This window comes from Schistocerca americana, chromosome 11 (assembly GCF_021461395.2).
Source record: "Schistocerca americana isolate TAMUIC-IGC-003095 chromosome 11, iqSchAmer2.1, whole genome shotgun sequence".
Lineage (NCBI taxonomy): Eukaryota > Metazoa > Arthropoda > Insecta > Orthoptera > Acrididae > Schistocerca > Schistocerca americana.
Genome location: NC_060129.1, coordinates 78,782,931 through 78,804,149, shown reverse-complemented (window position 1 = coordinate 78,804,149; position 21,219 = coordinate 78,782,931). Strand labels below are relative to the sequence as shown.

At 37.2% G+C, this 21,219-nt stretch overlaps 1 protein-coding gene across 1 annotated transcript in view; it reads right to left on the bottom strand.

Moving 5' to 3' along the window:
• Nucleotides 1-21,219, bottom strand: part of LOC124553251 (plasma membrane calcium-transporting ATPase 2-like) — a 631,526-nt gene that overhangs the window by 469,639 nt on the left and 140,668 nt on the right. The window lies entirely within an intron of this gene.

Below are 21,219 nucleotides of genomic sequence, written 5' to 3'. Positions count from 1 at the left end.
TAATTTCACACTAGCTCTCATAACACAAATAATTTAAAAGTAAATTGATATGCCACTACTGCCTGACAGACAGACCATGGGATGGTCCAGAAACTCTCCATGGAAATAGACTATTTTCTGACCTGGTTACAATCTCTTGAAAAGTCCAAGATGATTCAAGTTAACATATTTCCTGATGCAAGTATAGTCCTTATACTAGTGACAAATTGATGTTTCAACTTCCTCAACCTCTTACAAAGCAAGCCAGATCTGAGCAAAGAAGGAAAAGGTGGAAAGTGCAAAGAATAGGTAGAAGGGCTATAGGGGGGAAATGAACCTTGAGACAATGTAATGGAAAGGGAAGAGGAAGTAGATTAAGACGAGACAGAAGTTGTGACACTGTGAAAAGCACTTAATACCATACAAAGGACCAAAGGTGAAACAAGATGTAAGAGTAGATGGCAGTCCCTCAGAATTATTGAGATCCTTGGGGGAGCAAGCCATGACAAAATTATTCCTCTTGGTATATCTAATATATGGGGCAGGAGAAATACCCTCATACCCCAAGAAGAATGTAATAATTCCAGTTGCAAATAAGGCAGATGTATTACTGATACTCTAGTTTAGGGTCATTCCACACTAATTCACTCTTGCCATGTCATCCATCACCTAAGATTTGGATAAAATTTAGCTTATTTGTTCTACCTATAAATGTAAGTAAGCACATCAAATTTTAGCACTTTATCTCTCTCAGTTTCTATTTTATAGGACTTCAAAGTTTAGAAGTTTTGTCATTTGTATCATTGTAATGGCACAAAACACTTTGAAAATAAATGGCCAATTTTGTATTTACCACCCAGTCTATGTGAAATAATCATAGACAAGGTTACAAAATCTATCTAGGAAATGGTCAATGAATCCAGCCCAAACATTCACTGACAATGTTCTGCTACAGGAAGAAACAGAAACTGAGCTGACAGAATGGAACAGTACGGTCAACAATTTTGGACTGAAGATAAGAACCAAGACCATAGAAATTACCATCACTAGGAAAGGAACAATACTGAACTTTCATTTGGAATGGATGAAATCAGAACCAGTTTGCCATTTCAAATACCTAACAAGCACAACTGCCAAAGACAATATTGTACTGTTGTGGTCTTAAGTCTCCATGCATTTCATCCTGTTAGAGCCTCTTCATCCTTGATTAACTATTGCAAACCTACAGCCTCCTGAATCTGCTAACTGTATTCATCTCTTGGTCCCTCTATAGGATTTTTCCCCCACACATCCCTCTAATCACTTGATGTCTCAGAACTTGTTCTATCAACCAATTCCTTCTTTTGGCCAAGTTATGCCATGAACTTCTTGTCTCCCCAATTCTATTCAGTATATCCTCATTACTTACATGATCTAACCATCTAATCTTCAACATTCTTCTGTAGCATCACATTTCAGAAGCTTCCATTTTCTATTTTGCTTAAACTGTTTATCATCCATGTTTCACTTCCATACATAGCTATTCTTCTGATACAGTGCGACAATTATTGAACTATATGAAATAAAATCATCATAACTCCTGACCAGTTTTGCTTTAGGACATTCAAACTGTACAGTTGGGTCTGAGGCATGATGGGAATTAGTATGTGAATATGATTTGGTTTCGTGACTAAGCCAACTTTCATTTGGATGGGTTTGTCAATAAGCAAAGTGGTGCATTTGGGAGACTGAGAATCCACATTTCACGATCAAGAAGTCTCTTCAACCTCAATGGATAACTGTCTAGTGTGCTATGTCCAGTCACGGCATAATCAGTACAACATTCTTTGATGGCACAGTGACTACAGGATGGTATGTGAAGGTTTTGGAAGATAATTTCTTCCCTATTATCCAAAGTGATCCTGATTTTGGCCACACGGTCTGAGGCATCTTGTCACAGTCTGCACGGCTTCCCCTGTCAGAGGTTCCAGTCCTGGCGTGTGTGTGTGTGTGTGTGTGTGTGTGTGTGTGTGTGTGTGTGTGTGTGTGTGTGTGTGTCATCCTTAGTGTAAGTTAGTTTAAGTTATATTAAATAGTGTGTAAGCTTAGGGACTGATGACCTTAGCAGTTGGTCCCATAAGACCTTACCACAAATTTCCAATTTCCTGATTTTGGCAAGATGTGGTTCATGCAAGACGGGGCTCAACCCCATCGCAGCAGGAGAGCATTTGATGTCCAGGAGGAGCACTTTGGGGACCACATTCTGGCTCTGGGGTACCCAGAGACCATTGGCATCGGCCTTGATTGGCTGCCATAGTCTCTAGATCTGAACACATGTGACTTCTTTTTGTGGGGCTATATTAAAGACAAGGTGTACAGCAACAACCCCCAAAACCATTGCTGAGCTGAAGATGTAATCAGCAGCATTGACGTTCTGACACTTCAGTGGGTCACAAAGAATTTTGCTATTTGTCTGCGCCACATCATTGCCAGTGATGGCAGCCATATTGAACACGTCATAACCTAAATCTGAATATCTGTAGTGATGTTTATATGTGGAATGCAGTGTGTGAACACTGTAATATTTAACTAATTTATGTTCTTTTCCATATACTTCAATAATTGTCACCCTGTAAATACTTTTGGAGAAGAATTCCTAACACTTAAATTGGCACTCAATGTTAACAAATTTCTCTTCTTCAGAACTGCTTTTCTTTCCATTGCCAGCCTACATTTTGTATCCTCTCTACTTTGGCCATCATCAGTTATTTTGCTGCCCAAAAAGCAGAACTCATCTACTACTTTAAGTGTCTTATTTCCTAATCTAATTTCCTTAGCATCGTCTTATTTAATTCAACTACGTTCAATTATCCTTGCCTTCTTTTGCCGATGTTCATCTTATATCCTCCTTTCAAGACACTGTCCATTCCATTCAACTGTTCTTCCAAGTCCTTTGCTGTCTCTGACAGAATTACAATGTCATCACCAAACTTCAAAGGTTTTTCTTCTTTTCCCCGAGCTTTAATTCCCATTCCAAATTTTCTTTTAGTTTCCTTCACTGCTTCTTCTATGTACAGACTGAATAACATTGGGGATAGGCTACAACTCTGTTTCACTCCCTTCTCAACCACCCACTGCTTCCCTTTAAGCCCCTCGACTATAATTACTGTTATCTGGTTTCTGCACAAGATTTTTAATAGACTTTCGCTCCCTGTATTTTACCGCTGCTGCCTTAAGAATTTCAAAGAGAATATTCCATTCAATACTATGAAGCAGGAAATACTTAGAAGGGCACAGAAGGCAACCAGCTTTTACAGTCAAGTCAAAAACCGTCTATGGGACCACAAAAGGCAAAAATAACCCATACTACACATACTTTGAGCCAATTCTCGCTTACGGTTTATGGATATAAGCCCTAAAAGAAAAAAGACTACAGCAGCATTCAAGTGGCAAAAATATGATTCATAAGAATTATAAACCAAAGTACTGGAAAGAACAGATAAAGAAGGTGGTGAATGAGAAATTAGCCAATACTGAAATCACTATAACTAGTATAATAAAAACAGAGTGCAGCAGTATGGGCACATTACTAGAATGTAAAATAATTATTTCAAAATAAACGTCCAAGGCAAAAGAAAAATGTAGAAAGCCATCAAAATGCTGGAGAGATACAGTGAAATCAGATGTGGTGGAGAGAGGATTCCAATGGCAAGATGTCTAGAAAAAGAAGATCTATGGAAACAAGAGTAGATGGTGAGCACTTGTACACAACACCAAGAAAACAGGAGGTGGGAAATAATAATAATAATTATAATTATGATACTGAGCAGTATGCAGATTGTACAAAAAATATTTCATATCTCAAACTAAAACCATCAAGATAGGAAAAAAATGTATACATATATGTTAGTATTTTATTTTGGAAGCAATTTGTTTTACCATTACTCAAATATCATATAAAGAAAAAGGGATAATCAGTAAACAATTTTTTTTAAATAATTCTCTCAAAGTATGGGCTCTTTCTTGGGAAAATAAAAATTAATGGTGTTTTGTTCTTTCATTATTCTTTTTGTAATAACAGTTTTTATTTTTTCCTTGAGAGCCTAAAATAAACTATGGAAATTTCTAGGACCCTGTAAAAACATACTTTTATCCTAGCTGAAATTTTTGATTAAACTTATAAAAGAAACAGACATTATTAATAATATTTTTTAAAAGTTTAAGCTAATTCATTTCTTTAAATAAGTGTACTCACAGTAGATGTAATTTATAACAGTTAAATTTTTCTGAGTAGAGTGTCTACACTTCTCTGAAAATTGAATGCTTTAGGACATTCAGTAACAGTACGTAATTTATGACTAGACAAGTACCCACACATTTGGGCCAATGGAATGACAGCAAAGTTCCTACAAGATGCAGAATTTGTACGATAACATCATGTTCTGTTGTATTTAGTTCAAAGATTATTCCACACTATCACAGAATGGAATATTTACAAGCTCCATATCTTGATAGACTATGGACCTGTTGGTTAATAACATGAACAATTTACACCAATGTACAAAGTAAAATTAAATTCAGTTGCTTGCTTCCCCTGCATTGCTGTGTTAATCTCAGCAAAACGTTAGAAATACTTTCAAGTTTTTGAATGCCTATTTTGCCAATCACACAATTGTTTTAGAGAGAAGAGTTTCTCAGCAGAAACAACTGTTGAAGAGAGGACAGAAATTGAAACCTGAAGTAACTGATTTAGTAACAAATTTTTACCAATTTACGATACGCCTAGTGTTTTCTCAGATATAAGAGATGTTGAAAGCACAGGGTAAAAGCAGTGTGAAAGAAAACAGTTGATTTTATGCATTTTACATGAAATTTATTCACAGTTTAGAAGCACGTCTTTCTCCACTAGGTTCACTTCATCACATACTGGGTGTTCCAGCAGGCGCTAATGGTATCCCCTCTTACTGTGCATCCAAACCACTTGTAAGAACATAATTTTACTAATGAATGCGGTAGAATACGTAGAAGGGTATATAGATCTCACAAAAATAATAGTATGTAAAAACCCAACCTCTGCATATACAGGAGGTGGACAACACTATGGAAACACCAAAAACAACACATTACCATGCTTAAAACTGTGTAGGTAAACTGCTGGCATTCAAAACAGCTTCCAGTCATTTTTGAAAGGATAAATATATTTTATACCATTCTTCCAGCAAAATAGTGGCAAGTGCAGGTAATGATGATGAAGCTGGATAGTGATCACACGCTACTCTCTTCAAAGCTGGCCACAAGGACTCAATAATGTTGAGATATTGTGATTGTGGTGGCAAGAGGAGATGCAACAACTCATCTTAGTGCTCACAAAACCAGGTTAAAATTCTGTGTGTTATATCTGCTGCCATGAAACATGATGTGTATGTTATAGTTTCAGAATTCACCAAAGAAACATATTCAGATATTATAATAAATGCATTATTTTACTGATTTTCATGCAAGTCAATAAAAACGACTACTTTTATAAATCTATTAGCTGTAGCCAGCCATTCTTTACTGTGTCTCAAGTCTGCTTAAGTGTAAAAGAAAGAAAACAAAAAGCACATATCTCCAACAACAATTGGATATACGTCCTAATCTCTTAGCCCCCCCTTCCGTCTCTGCTCATTTCCCTCTCCCTCTTTCTCTGTCCATCTCTTCCTCCCCCCTTTCCCTCCCTCTCCCCCATCTCCTCTTGCCCCTAACTCTGTCCAGTTCCTCTTTCCCCTTTTTTATGTCCACTCCCTCCCACCACTATGTCCATCCCCCCCCCCCCCCCCCCCACTTCTGACGTTGAGCCCTGTTTATTGTTATTGTAAATTTATGTTCTGTAGTATTGTAATCATAAACCAATAACCCATAAATACAACTTTGATGTTTGTTAACAACATTTCACTACTGTATATTTTATATTTATTTATATATTAAAAAGTATATAGTCTCTTTGTGTCTAAATGTTTATCACAGTAACCTGTAAAAATTAGAAATAAATTGGAAACGTTTATTTTTAGATCTTTGGTAACAACGTTTTCCCTGGTGTGTGTGTGTTTAAATTTTTATAATGTTTCCAGTTTTATTACTTATACCCATCTGTGAAGAACGTTTGAAGATTTGAGATCTTGAAGAAACGAACATCTACATTCGAACTTAAGAAGAAGCTGTAAATGTTCCTAAATTTAAATCTCTAAAGGTTTTGGGCTGAATGCTTTGAAATTCTGATACAACATCCCAATTGAATATATGCGTTTTTATATACCTAATTTTTAAATACATGTAATATATAATGTTTACAAATTTGATAATAGGGAAACATTGTAAAAAAATAAAATCAAGAACTTACACACACACACACACACACACACACACACACACACACACACACACACACACTATTTTAGCATCAGTTCTGAGTGGTTATTCTTTGCAACTAGCCACAAACAAACTAAGAGGGACAGTTAGAATAACAGTATAAAAGGAAATTTTGCAAAGACTCCCAGGAAATCAAATACTATCTGCATCAGATTTGGTTCCATTTTATAATGTTAACATTATCAAAGTATAAATTTATTTCTGAAGAATCTGTTTTAAATCAGACTCTGATATTGCTGAACTTCAAACACTTTCTGGAATCAGAAGTGTCCATAACCTTTAGTGGTTAGATTGTTTAGGGAACCTGAAAGCAAGGAGGGTCATTAGTGATGTGGAACCCGCCTTGACATGTAATTTAAAGACTAAATTGGCAGCCTCTGTGACTGAAAAGAATTTGATCCCATCAAAATAGGTAGCTTGTAAATATTCTAATCTGTGGTACTCCAGGATAATCACTGAACTAAATACCACAGTACATGATGATACTGTACAATGTATGCATGTTTTAGGACCTTTGCCATCGTTTCATAGGCTCAAATGAAGGGATATTTGTGCATTCTTCATATTCTTGCTGTTGCTTGAAACATTAAGGAGAAGAACTGAACTATTTTAAGAGGAATGTATCTGCTCTATTCAAGGGATGTTACTATTATAAATTTTCGACTGCACATAGAACTGTTTTAAAAAGTGAATTAATTTCAGCACTTTTTTTCTACTAAAAAAATAACTGTTAGTTAAGGCTATTTCTTTTGTAAGTTTAATCAGTTAAACTTTTAGTTAGGAGAAAAGTAGATTATTCAGGATGATTGAAATTTCCATGTTTTATTTTAGGCTCCCCACAAACCAAAATAACAAAAGAACTTTGTGACTATTAATTTTATTACCCCTAGTTACAGCTCATGCTTTGAGGATCATTTAGCAAAATAAATTATGGAGCATCCCTTCTCCTTCATGTGATACAGATGTAATGGTAAACTATGTTTCCTGTGAAATAAAATAAAAACATGAGATATGAGGTACTGGCATGCGGTTGTAAGGCTGTTAGGATGGGTGGAGAGTCATACTCTGGTTGGTGGGACACATGTCTGTGAAATGCAAAGGTTCCCGGTTCAAATCCCAGTCTGACACACAGTTTTAATATGCCATTAAATTTCAAAATACAAACGTGAAAGCATTATTTTATCTCTGTCTTGATAGTGCTTAAAGGTATGTGATATTTTTTGTACAATCCTTGTACTACAGAGTATATACAAGAACAAAGTATCATACAGACTGGATGAACCAGCAGTTGAGACACCCCCTTTCATTCCTGTCATGTCCCGGTGAGCGCCGACAACTCTGTAGCTCAAAACAAGTAAATACCAACTGGCCTCTATATAGAATTTTACCATCTCCTTGCAGAAATGAATACTATAGTTGAATATTTGACTAATTTTAAAGTAATTTCAATTCTGATTACAAATGTATTCAAATAAACTTCTGTTTAAACATGGTACATGTTGCTAAAGAGCCAAAATACACAGTATACATTACCATGGTTGGTCACACAACGTAATATGTTGCCCGCTCACTAATCCCCTCCCCACAGCCATCTAGTTCTCTGACAAGCTGGTATCACTGCTCCACATCCATTCATTCCATAGTGCTGTGCTTTAACAACTCCAGAACCAATACCGATTATGGATAGGCACATAAACACTTCAAAATCGATTGTGGAAATCCACTTCTGGTTGCTGGTTTTTCAATTATGCAATAGATTTTAGCTCCCATGTAAAAGAAACGGGTTTTTAAACATGCTTAAGCTATCAGATTTCGTCTTGTTTATAAAAATGTTTCACTAACATGGACGGAGTGGATTTTTTTCACAGTGAGGGATAAGTAGAAATATCAGAAGCTGTTTAAGCCTCATCTAGTTGAAGAGAAATAGCGATTGCATTGACTAAATCATAAACTGGAACAGCTGTTTTCCAGGCATCATATTTAACTGGGCTAGTAAACAGCTTCGAACTTTTAACATGTAAACGATAGTGTATAGCAGTAGAAAGTGTGATATCTTCTCTCCAATAATGTGGGCTGAATAGGATTAGTGCGGTAATCTCCCACTGTGCAGCACTGCAATTATTTTGCGGACTGTGCTCAGTGTTGTCTATAAACATTATATCAAGTGCTTCATTGCTGATTTGCGGATATTTTGAGTTATATGTGTGCAATTCTGGAGCAGTACAGATTATTAGTGGCACTTGATTATAAATTGAACTGAAATACATGGTTGCCAAGTGAGTATTTCATTTGAAATTAATATTTGGGTCTGCAGTCTCCTAAACTGAAGTGATGATGCTGCACTGTTGAGGAAAGACACATTTTCAAGCTACTAAAGTATGTAGAAAATTTTAACAAATAGAAAAAAGAGTTATCGCAAGAGAAGGCAAGGAGCTAGCAAGAAACTCCTACATTTGTGATGCTCACTTTGGTGAAAATTTAATATTAAAAACAGATGAATTCATTATTGGTGGAAAGGAAGTAGATTTAATTGGCACTTGAGCTCACATTCAGTTCCTCACATTTTTCCACATTTGCCAACGTATTTGCCAACCCCATTAAAGCAAAGAAAATCTCTCACAAAAAGGAAAACTGCTTGCAAAATTGTGAATAAATACCCTCAAATGCTTAAGAATTCTGATTTAGAACCCAGTTGCTTGATAGAACTACATTAGTTAGTCACTTGATGAAGTAACTGTACTGAAATTACAAATTTAAAAAAAATTAAGAAGTAGCTTGGCTAGGGTGAACAATAAGCTCAAGTCAGAGAAGGCTACAGTGATTTTGCTACAGGTAGAATTAAGTAGAGTAAAGAAACACACTTGTAACAAAAGCTTATCTAGTAAGCAAAATATAATTGCTGATGCTATGTTACAGAACAGCCAGAAAAAGGATCCAAAAAGCATGAGATACAATGGTGAACTACTTCTAGATAGTTTTTTTATTACATATTTAATCTCCTAGGAGTTATAGGTGGTGATGATGATGTTTGGTTTATGGGGTGCTCAGCTGTGTGGTCATCAGCACCCGTACAAAGTCCCAATTTTTACAGAGTCCAATCTTTTTTTTTTACAGTCCAATTTAGCCACTGCCACGAATCATGATGATGATGATGATGATGATGATGAAATAAATAGGGCAACACAAACACCCCGTCACTGAGGAGAGAAAATCCCCAACCTGGCGAGGAATCAAACCTGGGACCCCGTGGATCCAGAGGCAGCAATGCTAGCCACTAGACCACGAGCTGCGGACGGGGTTATAGGCATTGCTTGAAACAGGATCTGTTACCTCTTCCTTCAGATGTGCATTTGAGGACACAATGAAAGGGTTTGAACTGCACATATGGTATAAACAAGGCAGATTTAAATGCTATTAAAGAGAATTTTAGAGAAGAGACTGGTGAAAACAGAAAGACAGAGGTAATTATGTTTGATGAGGTTAAACTGAGAGAGGGTAGTCAGTTCAATGGGTTTTCAGACTCTGGCAGTATGACTCCTGCAGACCAAAATAAAGTCTTAGCTGTTCATTCCCTTGTTTTCATGTTTGTACCTCTGCTACACAGTTCAGTACAACCAGTTGCAGTCTATGTCAGTAAAAATGCAATTCCTGGAGAAATGTTAGCAAAAGTCTTAATTCAGGTTATAATACAACTGCAGCAGGCAGATTGTAAAATTACAGGGTTTAATTGTGGTAGCAGCCAATCTAACAAACAAGTCTGGAAACATTTGCAAATATTAGGAAAGATTGGGAATACTAAATGCTATTTACAAAATCCTGCTAATGAGAACTTAAAAGTTTGGGCTTTTTCAGATGCAGAACATATTTTGAAATGCATATGTAACCACATTCATAATGAATGTTCTGCATTGTTTGGCACTGACATAATGAGGTGAGGATTTTATGAAGTTGGAGAGTTCACTAAAATTTGCTGCTGTAAAGGCATGTAGTAAATTGACCTATGCAAACATACACCTGACCTTTCAGTAAATGCATCCTTGCCTTCCTTTCCAGTGAGCCAACTGAAACATTTACTCAGTATATAAACAATGTTTGCGGCATTCTGAACGCAAAAACACCATGTGGTATGGGAAAAAAGTCAGACCACCACAAAATTCTGCAGCATATTTCGCATTTTCTGACCACTTCATACAGTAAGTTTTGCTTCAAACAGAACAATGGAATCTCTCTCAGTAACAGTACAGAGCATGTCAGAAATAGCTGAAAACTTGTGGAATAAAGGGTTCAAATATGTACTGACTACCAAGTTCAATCAGGATTCACTAGAATGATATTTTGGTGTTATTAGACCATTGACCTGCGATGGCCATACTTTATCAGTAGACGTTCTACATTTACATATGCTCCAGTCAATATATGTGCCTGTCAAGAATGTTTTACCAAAGAGAGGGAACTGTGTTAATCAGATAAGAATATTGGCAAAGAAGACTATGAAGGAATACACTGACATCAAAAGATCTATACAAAGGCAGTATAGAAGAAAAACTAATTGCCATAAATGACAGTGAAAACCATGTTGTTGTTGTTGTTGTTGTTGTTGTTGTGGTCTTCAGTCCTGAGACTGGTTTGATGCAGCTCTCCATGCTACTCTATCCTGTGCAAGCTCCTTCAACTCCCAGTACCTACTGCAACCTACATCCTTCTGAGTCTGTTTAGTGTAGTCATCTCTTGGTCTCCCTCTACGATTTTTACCCTCCAAGCTGCCCTCCAATACTAAATTGGTGATCCCTTGATGCCTCAGAATATGTCCTACCAACCGATCCCGTCTCCTAGTCAATTTGTGCCACAAACTCCTCTTCTCCCCAATTCTATTCAATACCTCCTCATTAGTTATGTGATCTACCCATCTAATCTTCAGCATTCTTCTGTAGCACCACATTTCGAAAGCTTCTATTCTCTTCTTGTCCAAACTACTTATCGTCCATGTTTCACTTCCATACATGGCTACACTCCATACAAATACTTTCAGAAACGGCTTCCTGACACTTTAAACCTATACTTGATGTTAACAAATTTGTCTTCTTCAGAAACGCTTTCCTTGCCATTGCCAGTCTACATTTTATATCCTCTCTACTTCGACCATCATCAGTTATTTTGCTCCCCAAATAGCAGAACTCCTTCACTACTTTAAGTGTCTCATTTTCTAATTTAATTCCCTCAGCATCACCCGACTTAATTCGACTACATTCCATTATCCTCATTTTGCTTTTGTTGAAGTTCATCTTATATCCTCCTTTCAAGACACTGTCCATTCTGTTCAACTGCTCTTCCAAGTCCGTCTTCTCCATGGATTTTAATACCTTCTCCAAATATTTGTGAAAAACATACTGAGTGGAAAGCCAATGAGCCCTACAACATGGCTTGCCCTTTCCAGGTGCATAAAATATTTCATCTGTTATTACTTTTATGTTGTAATGTCATGTACTGATACATTCCATAACCTTAGAGGTTTGCTCCTCAATTTGGTCCTTTGGAACTAGGCATGTAAAACACAATAAGTAAATAAAATAAGAAAAAATAAAATAAAACAGTGTGATAATGCAAAAAAAGGTACACAACATAGTAAGTTATATTGTACATTAATCACTAAATGTTGTTACTGCTTAGATTCATTAAAGAATTCATCAGTAGAAAATCATCCTTTTTCATCACTTTTCATTAACTTGAAGTACTACGGTTCTTATTAAGGAGAAGGTTACTTATGTTACCCTTCAGAAGCATTGTTAAATGGCTTGCTACAGGTGGAAGAAACCTTAACTACTAATCTTTCTTCTCCACCTGCTTTCTGTGGTGACTTGTTCTATGACTGTTTGACAGAACTGAAAAATAAAAAGAAGACTTCAGGCTTACGTAGTAGTGCAGAATATGCCATGGAGACTATACCCAAACTAATTTTTTGCTACATGAAATGTCAATTTTACTTCAAAATGAAGGAACTTACATCCACAAAAGTACCTAAATCAGAACAGAAACTTTCCAGGTGTCCAGCAGTTAAGAAGTGAGAAAATACATAGAAATTTTATTTTAGCATGTAGTAATTTTTAATCATGGCCTAGTTCTGCTCTATGGACTGGTAGACCTATGAGAATTTTCTTCTTTTCAGATGTGGGCACACTCCATTATGGTCACTTTTTGGCAAGCAGCATTTATTTTAAGACTACTCTTGTTGTGGCTTGTGAGATATAGGTGCATTCTTGGTTGACTACTGACCAATAAAATCTAAATCCTGAATGAAAGGCTTGAAGTAATAGTTGAAGAAACAACATTGGGAGAGGATTAAAGATTGTCAGTATTCTGCAGTACAGAATAGAAGTTTATTGTCTCGCAACATACAATTTCAAGCCATTGACTTAATGTACAGGAGGTTCATCAAAACACAAAAACTGGTTTACAATTTTCCGTAGAATCTCAATAATATAATATACAGTAGAATAATTAATTAATTAAGCAATTAATAATTATTCTTAGAAAGTAATGAACTTTTAAAAATTAACAGTCCTAACTACGTGCTCTCTCCTGCTCAGATTTTCTGGTTATCATTCATGAAATCATCTACTGAATAGTAACATTTCTGCACTAGTTTCTTGTATATGGTTTTTAGCAGTGTTTCTAAATTTATGCTGATCAATTCTCATCCTTTCACTTTGTTATAAATTTTTATACCCATATAATGTGGAGTTTGACCATAAAGTTTTAAATGCTCAGTGGGCAGCATAAAATTATTTTGATTTCTGTTGTTGTAATAATGTTGAAAATGATTTGCTACAAATAAATCAGGGTTAATGTATACGAAGATAATCAGCTCATATATGTATAATGAAGGAACACGTAATGGATGAGGGTGGTTTGAAAAGTTCTCAGAATCACCAGGATAGGCGCTAGTGAAACGAGTTGTTCACATGATATTCATTGGAGTGTTGCCTGTAAACACGAGCAACATTAGTGGTTTTGGAAGACAGCTGTGGTGGTGACGTGGCTCTATTGTTGTTCCCGCATAGTGGTTTGCAAAGATGGAAAAACACTGAGATTCATGCAGTGATTAAGTACTTCGCAAACAAAGGTATGAAAGCACAGGACACTCAAGCCGATTTCCAGAACACACTGGGGGGACTCTCCTCTTTCATATTCAACTATTGCCAAGTGGACAAATGAATTTGAATTTGGTCAGGAGAGCTTAGATGATGATCCGTGCAGTGGTCAGCCAAGATGTGTCACTACTCCAGAAATCATTGCTAAAGTGCACAAAATGATCATGGAGGATCACCGATTGAAAGTGCATGAAATTGTTCATGCTTGCCAGGTGTCATCTGAAAGAGAATATCACATTTCAGCTGAAGAATTAGAAATGAAAAAATTATCTGCAAGATGGGTGCTGTGACTCTTGTCGCTGGATCAAAAATGCATGAGAATGGACACATCGGAACAATATTTGGCCCATTTTAGTAGAAACAAACAAGATTTTTTGCACCAGTTTGTGACCACAAATGAAACTTGGGTGCACTACTATACCCCAGAGACAAAACAACAGTCAAAGCAGTGGAAACATGCTGATTTTCCGCCACCGAAGAAAGTAAAGACAATTCCTTCAGCGGGAAAGGTCATAGTGTCAGTGTTCTGGGATGCGAAGGGTATTCTATTTGTAGATTATCTCCCTACTGGGCAAACAATTACTGGAGAATACTATGCTAACCTCCTGGACAAACTGCAACAAAAGGTGTGCAAAAAAGACCAGGTTTAGCAAGGAAGAAAGTCACCTTTCATCAAGACAATGTGCCATTGCCATTGCAAAATTACACAAACTAAGTAATGAATTGTTTCCACACCCACCTTTTTCACCTGATATGGTCTGTCAGCCTTCCATCTCTTCGCAAAACTGAAAATTTTTCTTGGTGGACGACGATTCACTTCAAACAAAGAATTGATAGCCGGAGTTGGCAACTATTTTGCAGGCATGGAGGAAACTCATTTTTGAGATGGGGTCAAGGCACTGGAACATCGTTGGACCAAGTGCATTAACCTACAAGGAGACTACATTGAAAAATAAAAAAGTTTCAGTGACGGTAAGTACTTCTTTTTCCTATTCCGTTCCAAGAACTTTTCATCTCACCCTCGTACTCAGATTTTTTTGGGGTGGACAACATGATTTTCCTCACCCTACATTGTGCATATTTCTAATGATCGTTTTCTGAAGTTTTAGTACTCGACACATATGGTTTGAGTTACTCCAAAATACAATTCTATACCTTATTACTGACTCAAAGTAGTTGTGATATATTACTTTTCTTATGTCCATACTGGTAGCATTGTACTAGATCTTCATTGCAAATGCTAGGATATTTAATTTATTTTCAAGTTACTGTATATGTGATCCCCATGATAAGACTTTTATCTAGTTGCATTCCGACGAATTTTACACAGCTAGCCTACTGCAAATCCTGGTTGTTGTGACTGACCTGAATTCCATTTAATTTTGCTTGTTTTGTTTTAAACTGCATTCATGGAGTCTTTTCCATGTTTTATTTTAGCCCATTTAAATCAACCCAGGTATCTAATTTTTCTAAAGTATTCAATACAGTTTATGGAATTTGGTCAATACCGTTACTTTTAATGATTACAGATGTGTCATCTCCAAATAAAACTGAGCGATACTCAACATTAACTGGCATATCGTGTATGTAAAACAGAAACAGAATGGGACCTACGACAGAACCTTGAGGTACTCCATGTGAAATAGTTTCCCATTTTGAAATTCCTGTCTCTGATGATATAATCTCTCTGTCTTTGGTTGGTTGGATAGGACTTAAACCATTCTAATACAAGGTTCCTAATCCCATACCTTTCCAGTTTGTAGAGTAGCAAGGAGTGGTTCACTGTATCAACGGCCTTTGGTAGGTCACAAAAATTCCTGTTGCATGCGGTGAGTAATTTTATCAACAAAACGATTTATAGCAGATACTGATTTTTTGAGATTATTTTAAATTTTTATATGAAATTTTGAATTTGTATGGTAACAACCTTACCAAATATTTTTGATAGTGATGGAAGAAGAGAGACTGGGTGATAGTTTCCCATATGATCTTTCGTGACTTTTACGAATAGTGGCATAACTAAGGCATACTTCAGTGTGTTTTGAAAATAACCTTCGTCAAGGGTTGTTGGTATCCAATCCCATCCCATTGATGTTTTACTTTTTAGTGTTAGCATCACATTTTCTATAACTTGTACAGCAGTTTTGGTAAATGTATTGAAAAGTTCACCTTCAAATTGCTCATCATTGAAGAAATTTACCTTGGGTGGGTAATCTGCTACATTGATGTTTGATTTGTTTACATTTATAAAGAATTCATTAATTAATTCATAAATTTGAGCAGGATTTACAAAAGCTTTAACCTCTATCTTGAGTTCAGAAATATCATGGCCTCTATCTGTAGCATCTGTTTCAGCTTTGATCACTGACTATAATGCCTTCAGTTTGTTTTCACTATCCAAATAAATCTATTACTTGCCAGTTCTTTGGCTACTTTTACAACTCTTTCAAAAATATTTTTGTACTTTTTTCATAGGTAAAGAATTCAGGACTTTAGTTATATTTTAGTTCCCTACATAGTGATCTTTTTCTTGCACTAGAGATTTCTATTCCTTCAGTAATCCACTTCATTTCATATCTTTTTACAATGTACAATAAGGGGTAAAGTTTCCTTAAAAATGTGTAGGGAATTTTCCAAGAAAGTTTCAATATTTGCAGAACAAGAAATACTATGATCTATGCACCTTATTTAACCAGTGATGGAATAAGTTCATATTTTCTTTGCTAAACTGGCGTTTGGTGTACGTTTTTTTCAAGGAAGGTTCTATTGTTTTTGGTAACTCCATAAACAGAGCATAATTATCAGAAAGTCCTAAATCTAAAAAAAAAATTATTTGCCTCATTATAAGTATAACTGGTTAAAATATTATATCTAAAAACAAAGATGATGTGACTTACCAAACGAAAGTGCTGGCAGGTTGATAGACACACAAACATACACACAAAATTCAAGCTTTCGCAACCAATGGTTGCTTCATCAGGAAAGAGGGAAGGAGAGGGAAAGACGAAAGGATGTGGGTTTTAAGGGAGAGGGTAAGGAGTCATTCCATTACATGCAGTCTCCCATCCTTCATCAAAGACACCAACCACTTTCTCGAACGCCTGGAATCCTTACCCAATCTGTTACCCCTGGAAACCATCCTAATAACCATTGATGCCACTTCCTTATACACAAATATTCCGCACGTCCAGGGCCTCGCTGCGATGGAGCACTTCCTTTCACGCCGATCACCTGCCACCCTACCTAAAACCTCTTTCCTCATTACCTTAGCCAGCTTCATCCTGACCCACAACTTCTTCACTTTCGAAGGCCAGACGTACCAACAATTAAAGGGAACAGCCATGAGTTCCAGGATGGCCCCCTCATATGCCAACCTATTTATGGGTCGCTTAGAGGAAGCCTTCTTGGTCATCCAGGCCTGCCAACCCAAAATTTGGTACAGATTTATTGATGAAATCTTCATGATCTGGACTCACAGTGAAGAAGAACTCCAGAATTTCCTCTCCAACCTCAACTCCTTTGGTTCCATCAGATTCACCTTGTAAGGTAACAGGGGATAATATGGAACTCTTTCAAGTATGTAAGGTAACAGGGGATAATATGGCACTCTTTCAAGTAATTTAAAATTTAAAGCACAGCAGCAGAGATAATATGCTGGGCAAAATAGACCAGAAAATACTTGTTTTGTGTTTTGATGGACGTTGTAGTTCCGTTGGATAGTGTTTTGGTTTTCTTTTAATTGCAACGAATTATATAAGTGTGGTGGTAATTTGTAAAATTATATAATGTATTTAGGTTTAAGTATTTAAATATTATAAAATATTGTAAATGAATTGTGGCCATGTTTAGCGATTATTTTGACTACTGTGGTGTCATGTGACCCGACTCAGGACTGCGGATATGAGCGGGAAAATCGTGGTCTTTTGTCGTTGGCCGTTATGGTGGCGAGTTGGGAGCGGCAAAGTGCCGCAAGTGCAAGCATGGATGCCAAGGTATGCGAAGGAACAAAGTGAAAGTGTGTGGGTGTGAGACAAACAGTGTATGAATTGCACCGATTATTATTTGTGAACTTAAAAATGCATGGCCACAACGTTAAAGTGTTTCTTTTGAATAAATAAGTTTCAATCTGATCGTGTATAGTTCAATTCACTGCTCTTCAAAAGCCAGCCAATATCAGACTCAATAATAGGGGTGCAAATGCAACCGTTTACTACCAACCCCCTTTACAGATGAGCCATGTGAAAAATAGGTAGTAAACAAACCCGAGTTCAGTTGCAATTGGGGGCTCGTCCGGGATAGGACTTTCTTCCATATTCCATAGTATTTCGGAATCGAATGTCCGTCTGATGTTAGGCTTTTGAACAGTCAGTGTGGGGGCTTTGAGCTAAATCGGTGCATTCGCAGTACCGGAGTGTTTGTGCTGGACAAGATACGCGCTGCCCCGTGGTTACGCCGATATAAGCCCACCACGATTGTGAAGCAGTCAGTTACACAGTCTGATGAGTCGACCACGTGTTGCCGCAGGTAAAACCGCCGTGCTTGCCGTGTCCACGTGTTGCCGCGGGTAAAACTGCCGTGCTTGCCGTGTCCACGTGTTGCCGCGGGTAAAACAGTCGTCCGTGCCGCGATACGTGCTGCCGCGAGAAGAAATCGTCGTCCGTGCCACGTCCATGTGTTGCTACCGGTAAAGCAGTTGAAGCTGTATCCACATGCTGCCGACGATCAACGCCGTCGTCCGTGCCACCAACCAACACGACTACATGCTGCCAGGGGCCTACGCAACGTGTTCTCGCTCATGATTGAGTTTGCTGTGTGTCCAGTGTGTCCACGCCGCCGATTACGATTCATTGCATAGCTGTGCTGCGGAGCTCACTGCAGACGTCATGTCACACGAGGATATAAAAGATAAGTACAGCCAGCAGCTACATTGCAAAATTGTGTCCTTTCATTAGCCATGGCCGATGAGATGCGTGAATCTCAAAATGAAGGCGAATCAGTGGATGTTAGGAGTACCTGTAGTAGCCCTAGCATGCCAAAAGAAATAGGCTGGATACCAGGAAGTGACCTCAGCACATTTTTTGTAAAACTTACTAGTAAATTAGGAGAAATAGACTTGAAAATAGGGAATATAAAAACTGCAATAGTTGAAGAAATGGATTCGAAAATAGGGGATATGGAATTAAGGCTTAGTGATAAAATAAAGACAGTGAGTGAAAAATTTGATCAGCTAGATCTCAAATTCACTCAAATTACAGATAAAGTTGAAAACACAGTTAAAATTGTTGAGGGAATTATCGAGAGAGTTGATGAGGTTGAAAGAGGCCTAGCAGCCAAGGTGGACACTGTGCAAAGTAATCTTGTGGGGCAGATTCAGGTACAGGAACAGAAATGCACATTATTTCAAAGACAAACAGAGGCAGACATTGAATCCATTAAGATAGGAGTGCTGGATTGCCATAAGGGAATTACTGACAATAAGAAGGAATTAGAAGGGGAAATAAATGTCTTGAGGGAAACAGTTAATACTGTGGCAGCAGGGAATGGAAATTTATTGTTGGGATATCCTCTGGGGCATGGATTTCAGTCAAAACCTTTTAATGGGGAGAATAAATACCATGCAGTTGACTTTCTAGCTGCGTGTAAGGATAACTTCGTGACAGGGATGAGTGAGCAGGCAAAAATTAAATATGTTAAGAGGCAGTTGGAAGGGGGAGCTCAAACATGGGCAAACCAAAATGATGATAAATTTTGTGATTTTAAAACCTTCAAAAACCTGTTCTTGAACAAATACTGGGGCCAAGCAAAACAATTAAGATTGCAAAACGATTTTTTGAATGGATCCAGTTACAAGAGTGGAAAGGAAAGTATGAGAGAGTTCTGTGTTAGAGAACTGAATAAATTAAATCATCTGGATAGGCCACTGGGTGTATTAACAGAAATATCTACACTAAAGAGAAGATTACCAGAGCATTTGCAATGGGATTTGATTCACAGTGCAACAGATTCAGTGGAAGAATTTCTTAATTTTGTGGATAATATGGACAGGGCATTGTGTTACAGACCTAAATACATGGAACATAGGGAGCGTGGAAGGTATCATGAAAGGGGAAACAGTATTAATTATGAATACAGTAATAACCATAACAGGTGGAGAGAAGATTGAAGTGATCAGAATAATCAGGATAGAGATTGGAGAAGCAAGCCACAAAGGTATAATAGAAATTTTGGAGGGAGAAGAGACAATTTTCATCAGATGAGGAGTGATAGAGAAGGTATGAGAGTAGGAATGCCGGATGCAAATGGAAAGGGTAGGCAATCAAAAAACTAATTGATGCCTCACTTAAGGTCCGCAGGGGGGCTGGTAATTATGTGAACAGGGCCAGACAAGGACATGATGAGATGAGTAATAAAGTCAGCAAGGAAAATAGGGAAATTGGGATATGTCATACGGATGCTGTCTTAGGAAATGAAAATCTATGGGGGGGTTTTAACAATTATAGAAATACAGATAAAAGGTATAAGAGGAAAAAAGGGAACAAGGATAATATCAGCAATGAACAGTGTGAGTTTTACATTGATGACATGTTTAAAAGGGAAGAGAAATTACAAGCAGAGGAGGACAATATTGGTTTGTGTGCAGCAAAATTCATTGAAAGATCAGAGACAGAGGTAGTTTCATCAAAAGGGGGAACAGAAGTGGATATGGAATTAAGGGGCAATGTTCACAGTAATAATGGGTGTGATGAATGGGTAGAGATGTCTATTGGAAATAGTATGGAGAATTGTGGAAAAGGTGAGGAGAGGGTTATTCAGTGTGATGTAAAGGCTAATATGAGTGGTGTATTTGACAATGTGGAAAATGCTGGTAAATTACCTACTGATAAGGTTACTATGCTTGTGGGTGCAGGTGTTAACTGTGGTAGTGATAATGACTTCAGTGTGGATATGGAAATGCGTAATGATATGGAGAATGTTGCTGTAGGTTGCCCAGAAGATAAAATTGAAAACTATGTTTTCTTAACTGATGATGCAAGCCTCAAAGATATTAATTGTGGATGGTTAGGAAAGGAGGAGGCTGATGATGATTTGAGTGTCCTATGCAAAATTATATAAAGCTTTGATGCCTGAAGAATGGGGTAAAATAAAATTTAAAATTGCCAGAAAATTGGAAGAATTAAGTGAAGAAGAGAATGTTGAGTTTGCTATTAAGGATCTGTTTGAAGGAGATACTGATGTATGTTTTGGAGAAAGACCTAAAGATATTTGCATTATGCAAGAGGAAAGCAGGAGTGATGTAGAAAGAGATTTATTACAGGAATCAGGGCTGAACAGAGTAGAAATAGAGGTGATACAGCCAATAATTGATCTCAGTGTGGGAGGAGTTGCAGATATAGCATTATTAGACTCTGGCTCAAGTTTATCTGCAATCTCTGAATCTTTCTGGCAGCAAATTAAAGGTTTAGGATTAATAGAATTACCAGTTACAGGAGTCAAAATTAAGACAGCAACTGGGACATGTAGCAAGCCCATCAGCAGGGAAGTATTACTGGAATTTAATAGTAATGAGTATTGTTTTGATATTAGTTGCTTTGTGGTGAAGGGTTTGGCATTGAATGTAATTTTGGGTATGGACTTCTTGTACAAGTATGACTGTAGCATTTTTGTAAAGGACAGAGTGGTAGAATTTGATGCTGGTGGAAACAGA